Source organism: Larus michahellis, chromosome 14, assembly GCF_964199755.1.
Source record: "Larus michahellis chromosome 14, bLarMic1.1, whole genome shotgun sequence".
NCBI lineage: Eukaryota > Metazoa > Chordata > Aves > Charadriiformes > Laridae > Larus > Larus michahellis.
Window position 1 is genome coordinate 3,328,924 of NC_133909.1, and position 9,100 is coordinate 3,338,023.

A 9,100-nucleotide genomic window follows, 5' to 3' on the forward strand; every position below is an offset into this window, starting at 1 on the left:
TCTTGAGCGAAGGAATTAAGTCATTCCTTGCTCTTTTTCTCTGGAGTCAAGACTTGATGCTATGCAGCGATAAACACCCCAGCAGGTTTTACAAGCTCTGCAGCAATGCTCGCTGTGGTTTGGAAGGCAGGATCAAACCGCTGGAATGTGGGATGGAGAGGCAAAACATTTGTGCTTGTGCTAGGGGAACCAAAACAGAAGTGGAGCCTGTGAGAGCGAACCAGGCCATCCCGACAACCCGTCTCACCACCACCTCCCCGTGCGCTCCGAGGTGTGGGATGTTAAGATGCAGATAACTCTCCGTCAGAGTCCCGCGTCAGCAAAGCAATTCCCATCAGATGGCACCAAACCTGTCATTACAGATGGGAGGAGAATCCACGTACCCATTGGGGAGCCGAAGTCCTGTTTCGGTGTGGTATAAGGACCAAAGGCCTGCGTGTTCCTCCTGCACCAGCAGGTTCTTCATGGCTCGGAGGCAGCGAAGCGAGCCAGGCTGTCCTGACTCACCTGGCCACGGTCACCCGCTGGCTCTGTGGAGGCCAGGAGTAAAGAGTAAAGGCTGGTAACCCACACTGTCGGTCAGTGACAGCCAGCCAGGAGGCTCAGGCCCTGTGTCTGTCACCTTACAGATTTGAAATCTGGGAGCAGAGAGTCTTCGGAGAAGTCCTCTCCTGCACATCGTTCTTTTCAGTGCGAAGCGGCATCGCTTTATCAAAACCAGCCTGAATTTAAAACATGGGCACTGGCTGAACTGGCTTGCTCCAGCATAGCCAGCCGATGTAGGTGACAGCCCGTGGTGGTGGCTGGTACGCTGTAGCAGCAGCACGGCGTCTCCCCTGCCGTGGCAGAGGGTGCCCACTGCGCTCCGTCAGACCCCCCCCCCCCCCGCTGTCCCCGCGCAGAGCTGTGCCATCATGTCCTGCAGCAGTAGAGGATGTGGGGCTCTGCCGCACATACTCTGTAGGAAATAGAGGCGATAACCACATGGGCTGTGACTGCGAGCAGCTGTGGGACCTTTCCGGCCGTTGCTGTATTTGGAGAAGATGGGTCCCGTGGCAGAGCCGGCTGCTCACAAGCTCACGTTCTTCCCAAGCGCTGCTCTCCTACGCAGTGGCTCGGCAGCGCTCACTCCCCCAGCACAGCCTTACCCCTCCCGGCACATCTCCCACCAGCGCTCACAGCCGTACACGCTCCTCACCAGCGCGGCCGGGGTCCCCAGGGAGCCCCTGGAGCTTTACAAATGGATGTGACCTACATGAACATCGCCGAGAAGCAGACGTGCCGAGCAACCTGCGCTGCACTTCCGCCAGAAGTCAGGTTGTGTTTGGGAAACATGAACTGCAGTCACAAATTTCCCCATTATGCATGTGCCTGACGGCAGGCACATTGTATTTTGCAGCGTGAATGTATTCATTATGCTCTCATTAGTCATGAAGAACACTTAATAATGGAGATCTAGAACACTGGTGCAGGGAATCAGCCCGAACAAATGCGCTGTTACCATAAAGCGCTGGGGAGCGTCAGTGCCCCCCTCTTCACCAAGGCAAAGGGAGCGGACGTTGCTCCAGTCGTACCAGCAAAAGCAAAGCGGTGCTGCTGGCAGGAGGCGGGTTTGCATACCCCTGGCGTCTGCTCCCGCCGTCTCTGCCCCTATATCTGGCTGAATTCTCGCCAGGAGGAGGAGCAGCCAGGGGCACGGGCACCCCGGTGGCACCAGGCTCCCTGATGCTCTCTTGATCGACTCCAGTGATGTTAAAGTGGAGTTAAATTCTGGTCCCGGGGGGAGGAGGCACGAAGGGAATGCCAGGGAAAATCAGGCATGTCCTGGGTTTTGGAAATGGCTTTATAATCCTGTTAGGGGAAAGAAAAGAAAGTTATATTAAACAGACTTCAGTGATGTCTGCCTCGTGGTGAAAGCAATCAGCGGCTTTACAGCAAAGGGCCGAGAGGTGGGAGACGCAGGTTTCCAGCTGTACCATCAATTCACAGGACAATGCTGGGATCGGAGCCTCTTCCCACCAAGACTTTGGCTTCCAACCCCCTGCCTGCATCCCCCCCTCTGTGAGCTGCTTTCTCCTGGGCTTGGGCCACGGGCCCTGCTGATGTCCAGCCCTGCGGAAAGGCTTGCGTCACCCTTCTCGCTTTCCTGTCCCAGCACAAAAGCTTTGTGGTAAGGTTTTTTAACATGCTAGCGTCTGAAGTTACATTTTTTGGTGATTGATTTGCAAATCCCTCAGCACTTCAGGGCATCTGCTTGTGTGGAAATGAATACCCTGAGTGCACTGCTGGGCTGGCTGCCACGCCGAGAGAAGGGGAGCCCAACTCCAAGCTCAACGTGGGCAACAAGCCCCCCGGGTAATTAGCTTGCCCGGACCTTGCCAAGAAAGGTGACAGTACAATCTCCTTGCTGGAGATTGCAGGGCAAGGTCAGCGTAGTGCCACAGCTCTGAACAATGGGATTTTGGGCAAAGGTTAAGGGGAGACATCCCCTCGATCTGTTGGCCATGAGAAGGCATCTCTGCTCACCGTTGGGGGCTTTGGCCGCTGCCCTGTGCTATTTCCAATCAGTCTGGACTTTGCAGGTCCTTTAAGGACTTGTTAGTGTGCATCTCGACTGCTTCCCCACGTTAGCCAGGCTTTTCTCTCTGCCAGACAGTGGGGCAGTGCGGTGTTCCCGGGTTCGGTTCCCATTTCCAGCAGCTCCCGGAGCAGTTGGCTCAGGAGCTGAAGGTTGGCAGAACCTGGAACAGAGTGGTGTTTGCCAGACCTCCAGAGAGGACATTCCTTCTCTGGCACACCTCAGCCTCTCCAGCTGTCCAGGCTGTGGGGAATACCAGTGGCAATGGCTTTATGGAGACCCTGGCCAGGCGCTGGGTCCGTGCCCTGCCCCGTGGGGTCTCAGGTTGTGTGAGCTCCCCTGGGAACGGGGCAAACCGCCGCAGCCTGTTACAACCTCCAGCACCTTCGGCTTCCTCATCCACTTGGACGTACCATCTCTGGACGCTGGCCCTTAGCGGAGCTCCTGGAGACCCATTTAACATCAGACCTGAACCAGCTCCCCGTCCTTCCTCACCAACATACCTCCCCTTCCATCAAGCTGGGTTTCCCTGGTGCTCCCCCGGGGCCGTGCTGCCAGCTCGAGGGGCGAGATGAGCAGGGGGTCCTGCCTCCCAGCACCAACCCGCTGTTTTCCCAGTCCCCTGAGGCTCCTACTTGAGCAAACATGGAGTTGAATGGGGGGACTGGAACACCTCTCTTGTGAAGAAAGGCTGAGGGATTTGGGGCTCTTCAGGCTGGAAAAAAGACGCCTGAGGGGGGATCTTATCAACACTTATCAATACTGAAAGGGGGGGTGTCAGGAGGATGGGGCCAGGCTCTTGTCAGTGGTGCCCGGGGACAGGACAAGGGGTAACGGGCACAAACTTGACCATAGGGAGTTCCACCTAAACACGAGGAGGAACTTCTTTGCTGTGAGGGTGGCAGAGCCCTGGCACAGGCTGCCCCGAGAGGTGGTGGAGTCTCCATCTCTGGAGACATCCCAAACCCGCCTGGAGGCGTTCCTGTGCCACCTGCTCTGGGTGACCTGCTCTGGCAGGGGGTTGGACTGGGTGATCTCCAGAGGGCCCTGCCAACCCCCACCATTCTGTGGTTCTGTGATGATTCCGTGATGATTCTGTGAGTGTCCTCTGCGAGCTGGTTTTGTTCACCCTGGAGATACCTGCAGTGTGAGGCCGGTTCCCACCCGTGTCCCCTGCGTTCCCCCAGCCTGGCCGTGGCACCCGACAGAGCCTCAGGCGATTTCTGCAGCGCAAACCCTGCTTGTGGCTGTTGGATCGGGGCTGGGCCCCCCTTCCCACCCCCGCTTTCAGCTCCTGCTGCAGATTTCGCATCGTCTCGGTTCCGAGGGGATAATGGGTGAAAACAGCCTGGAGATACCCGCTCAGTGAAGCGGGAGGCACCAGACATATGCATTAAAAACAAAGTGTAATCGCTGCAAACAAAGTGCAGCAGTTCCTGCAGCTCAGGGTGATCCGCCGGCTCTTCCGTGTTCAAAACCGACGGAGCATGTTCATCGCGGTCCATCAGCACAAGGCGAGATCCCCGGAAAGCAGCATTTACCTGCCTCGTGCTGTTCCTCCTCATACACCCTCCAAAAAAAGGCAGGACCCATGCATCTTTAATAGGCGTGCGAAATAACTTAGTTTGCTATCTATAATAGAGTTATAGTTGCCGAGGGTGAATAAGGAGGTGTCTTCTGCAGGGGGAAGCTTTCTCCTTCTGCCTTGAGCCATAAGAGCAGATGTCACCGTCAGGTGGGGGGTTGCTGGTGGCTCTGTAATCACTACCCCGACAGCGATGCCAGCAGGTGGCCAGCCCTGCTTTGCCAGCAGAGCAGCGTTGCGAATTCCCCTGCGACTGAAGGAATCTCTTGAAAACCGTCGCAGGCTTCCATCGCCCTGGTTTGCACCCGGAAAGGGCTTGCCGTTACCCAGCTCTGCCAGGCCCTGCGCCGACATCGCCCGCTGCCCGGGCAGGGGTGCAGGCAGCGAGACAGGCAGGGTGCAGGCAGGAAAATGGGCAGGGTGCAGGCAGTGAGACGGGCAGGGTGCAGGCAGGGGTGCAGGCAGGGAGAAGGCAGGATGCGGGCAGCAAGACGGGCAGGGGTGCAGGCAGGAACATGGGCAGGGTGCAGGCAGGAAAATGGGCAGGGTGTGGGCAGTGAGATGGGCAGGGTGCAGGCAGGGGTGCAGGCAGGGAGAAGGCAGGATGCGGGCAGCAAGACGGGCAGGGGTGCAGGCAGGAACATGGGCAGGGTGCAGGCAGGGAGATGGGCGAGGTGTAGGCAGGGGTGCAGGCAGGGAGAAGGCAGGATGCAGGTAGCAAGACGGGCAGGGGTGCAGGCAGGGAGATGGGGAGGGTGCGGGCAGGGAGGTGGGCAGGGTGTGGGCAGGGTGTAGGCAGGGTACAGGCAGGGAGATGGGCAGGGTGCGGGTAGCAAGATGGGCAGCGGTGCAGGCAGGAAAATGGGCAGTGGTGCAGGCAGGGAGATGGGCAGGGTGCAGGCAGGGTGCAGGCAGGGGTGAGGGCAGGGTGCAGGCAGGGAGACGGCAGCGGCTGGACCGTGCTGGTTGTCCCAGCCCCACCTGGTCTCCCCGGCCCAGGCTCCCCTGCCCGTGGGGCACGAGCCCCGGCAGCGGGACGGGAGTGTTGAAAGCCCATTTCCACTCCGCCGCACAGATGTTCCCAGCCCGTGCCAAGAGAGCGGGAGAGGCTTAAATAAAGAAAACATTGTCCTATGGCAAAGCCCAGTGAGCCTGTACAAAGATCTATCTTTTTTTTTTTTTTTTTTAATTATTATTGTGATTTGGCAGCGTGAAAACGGGTTTCCACGGGGCCTGAATCAGCTCAGCTCAGGTCTATTCGGGATCTTTTTCCTGTGCTCATCCGAATACCCAAGTGCCTCCCTGGCGCAGAGACTCTTGCCCAGCCGGAGGAGCCGTTCCTAACGCCGTCCTGTCCCCGCGTCTCCCTGCTCAAACCCCAGCCATCCGGGTTGTTTTATCCAGCCCAGCAGCCCAGTGGCCGAGGCACCGGGACAGTTCATGCTCTAACAACACGGAATTTTCCATAATAACAAGCAGGCATTCCCCCCCTCCTCTCCTCTCTCTCTGCATTTGACATTTAGATTTTTCCCCACCCCAAATTCCCTCCAAAGTCTAAGCCTGGAACGTGGAAAACGTCAGTTTGAAAGGCAGGAGCTGGAGACAGCTAGGAGCTCCCGAAAAAAAAAAAAAAAAAGGCATTTTTAGCGAGAAAGCGCTGACGCAACCCGGCGCTGCCGGCGTGCTGCAGCGCCGATAAATATTTGATTTCGCCTGAATCGGAAGGCGGCGTGTTCAGAAGGATTTGAAGAAGAGGGAAGATGGCAAATAGGCTCTTCGGGAGAGGAAGATGAGCATGGCGAGCGGTCCTGGATGGCTTTGGGTTGGGATAAAGTGACGTTACCTGCTGGAAAGGTACCGCCGCCTCCTGCCTGCCGTCTGCCCGCTCCGGGGCTGGGAAAGATGCTGCTAAAGAAAAATCCCAGCAGAGTTTTAAGTCGTTAAGTGATGTGTGCTGTTAATATTCCCCACGTTAGCATCGCCGGGGCAGGTGGGAGCCAGAGAGACTCTCAGTGCTATTTCACTGCTGCACTTTGTCACAGGCTGCCGGGGAGTCACTTTTATTATCTATCACTTTCTAATTCTGGCAGATTTGGGTTTGTTTTTTTTTTTTACTTGACTCTGTTTCACTGTCGCATTTTAGACTATTTCCCTTTCACGTGCTCATCAGGTCTCGCTTTCTACCCATCCCCTCCCAACCACCGCCGGTTTCTGATCCGACTCTCAGTCTGGCTCTTTCCCTGTCTGCCTCCTCTCGCTTTTTCTTTAGGCTTTTCCTTGCTTTCGTTATCAAATTGCCCTGGATTTCTGGTTCCACGTAGTTCGGCGTGAAGCTCTGCTCGGGTTCCCTCTCTCGTTCCCACCGCTGCTGGTTTGGGATGCTGCCGGGCTTGAGCGTCCAGCCAAAACCAACTGGAGAGTAACAACAACTGCTGTTACTTCCAACGAGCCAGGAGCTTTCTAGATTCGATAAACTCCATTCTTCCCCCACTGCGTGAAGCACAACCCGCCTTTGTTAAATAATTCAGGTCGCAAAAATCCCCGAATCCTCATGCAAACGCTCCGGTGGATGCCCGTCTCCATCTCCTAGGGTTTTGGAGCAGGACGGTGCCGTGAAGCTGCCCGGGGAGCGCTGGGGGCTTTGCTTTCTGGATTGCGACCTTTGTATAGGAAAAAGGAACTGAATTTTAAGGATGCATTTCCAAAACGAGCATGTTATATCTTGGTTTAGAAAGATGGATTTCGCAGCTCTCTGGCCAGGAGGATGCTGAGAAATGAACTTCAACCACGGGTGCAGAGCCAGATTGAGCGTCAGAGCTCGGAGCTTGGTGGTGTTTGTAGCCGGAGTTTTGGCTCTGCTGGTCCCCAGCCGCCCGGGGCCAGCGAGACCCTCCTGCGGCTTTCCTCAGCCAGGCTGGGAGCACGGAGCCAACGCGGTGCAAGGGGGTTTCCCGGGGCCAGATCATGATGGATGCTGCTGTGCTGCACGCCACCAGCTTGCCGAATTCAAGCGCTGCCAAGGCCAGGAGCCGGTCCCCCAGGTCACAGGAGGGTCGTCTCCATCCCACCAGGCGGGGCTGCTTCCCGCCTTCATTCCCATCTCACTGGGAGCAGAGACAAGAGCCGGTGCCCAGGCTGGCCCCAGGGCAGCAGCACCCCGGGATGGAGACCTGGACGGCTCCTAGAAGGGGGCTGCTCCCTTGGGAATGCCAGGCTCTTGGGGAACATCCCGTACCCATCAGGGCTGGCTGCAGCGGGGAGGAAAACTTCAGCAGGGCTCAGTCCTCTCCCCTCCGTGGATAAGCAGCTCCTGAGCCTGCCGGCACCCTGAGGCCGTAGAGCCGTCCCTGGAGGGTCCGCGGGCAGCAGATCCCCCTCCGTCTGCTCGGCACTGCCGGGCTGTGATGGATTTTGTCTGAGATCACGTCTGGCCCCGGCGGCAGCCACAGCCCTCTGCCCGCGCCTCCCGCTGCCTCTCTGCCCTCTCCATGCCCACCACGCTGACGGCCGCCGGTCTGGTGTCCCCTGGGAAGGTCATCCTCTCCCTGCCACTCACCCCCAGGGCGCAGGGCTGCTCTGCCCCACGGAGAGGAGGGACCACGACATCCAACAGCACCTCCTGGCCCTTCCTCCATCATTTTGCCCCATCTCTTCTGAACCCACATCACCTCCGGCTGCGCGCAGGGCAGGGCTTGTGGCACATCCCCACGCCCGGTGTGCCCGTGGGGCAGGGAAGGCAGCGGGGGGGCTGCCTGGCACAGCAGACCCTTCTCTGTAGGAAGGGGAGATGCTGCTGGATGCTGCCGAGACCCGCAGGGATGGAAGAGAGCCAGCAGCGCCCACAGCCACACTCAGGCCCCCAGAGACCCCCTCCCCGGCTCCGCATCAGCCTCCGCAGCTCCCCAAGGAGAGAAGAGCCAGGCGGCCACAATAGGGCCACTGCTACCCCCCCACCCTGCAGCAAGGTGACACTTAGTGGCACCCCTGCCTGGCGGAGGGACCTGCTTCCCTCTCCCTCCCTCCCCAGCCCCTCGGCCCTGGGTAAGGGCAGCAGCTGTCCGAGCCATGCCCGGGCTCGGCGGCACCTGGGCAGCCTTGCCGTGCCCCGTCTGCGCTCGGGGCTGTAATCCCGGCGCTTTGGGAGCCACCACAGCAGTCCCGGGCCACAGCTCATCTCAGGGTCTCAGCCCCACGTGGCCAGACGGGGCTGGGGGGTTTGAGTCTCCTGCAGCTGGGGGAAGAGCAACGCGGTGCCGCCGGGCTGCGGCCGAGCGGAGGGCGAGTTGTTGCGGAAACAGCCGGTCCCGCTGCAGTCGCCCTCCTTGTGCCGGTTGGTGCTGTGGGATGGATCCAGCCGGACCAGGGGACTCATCCAGCTGAAAACCGCCTGTCAAAACCACCAAGTGGGTTTCCTCTGCTGGCTGCAGGTGCCGAGCAGGGAGCTGACCTGGTGGCCTCGGTCATCCTGTGTGTCCCCACCTGGCCGTGCAGGGAGGGCTCAGGGGTGAAGGGTGGCACCGTCCCTCCCCAGCCATGCTCTGCCAGACCCCAAACGAGCACCCCTACGTGGTGTGAGCCAGTGTGAGGTGGGCAGGATGCAGCCAAAGCCTCGGGGCTCTGCCAGAGCTGGGCTGGTGACCCTGGTTTTGTGGCTCTGTGTGGACAGAGCCCCTTCAGGTCCCAAAATCTCAGTGTGGTGGGCGCAGGGGTGACCACTGTCTCACCGTCCCAGCAAAGAGCACCCAGAGGTGGCAGGATTGGGGCACCTCACAGTGATGCTGTGGGGCATCACCCCGGAGTGATGCTGGGGGCAGTGGGGCAGCACCGGGGGGACATGGCTGGGACTCCTGGGAGAGCCCTCGGGGTGATGCTGGGTGTGGTGGTGGATGCCGGGGCGGGGGGGGATGACACGGGAACAGGATGACACAACACATGGC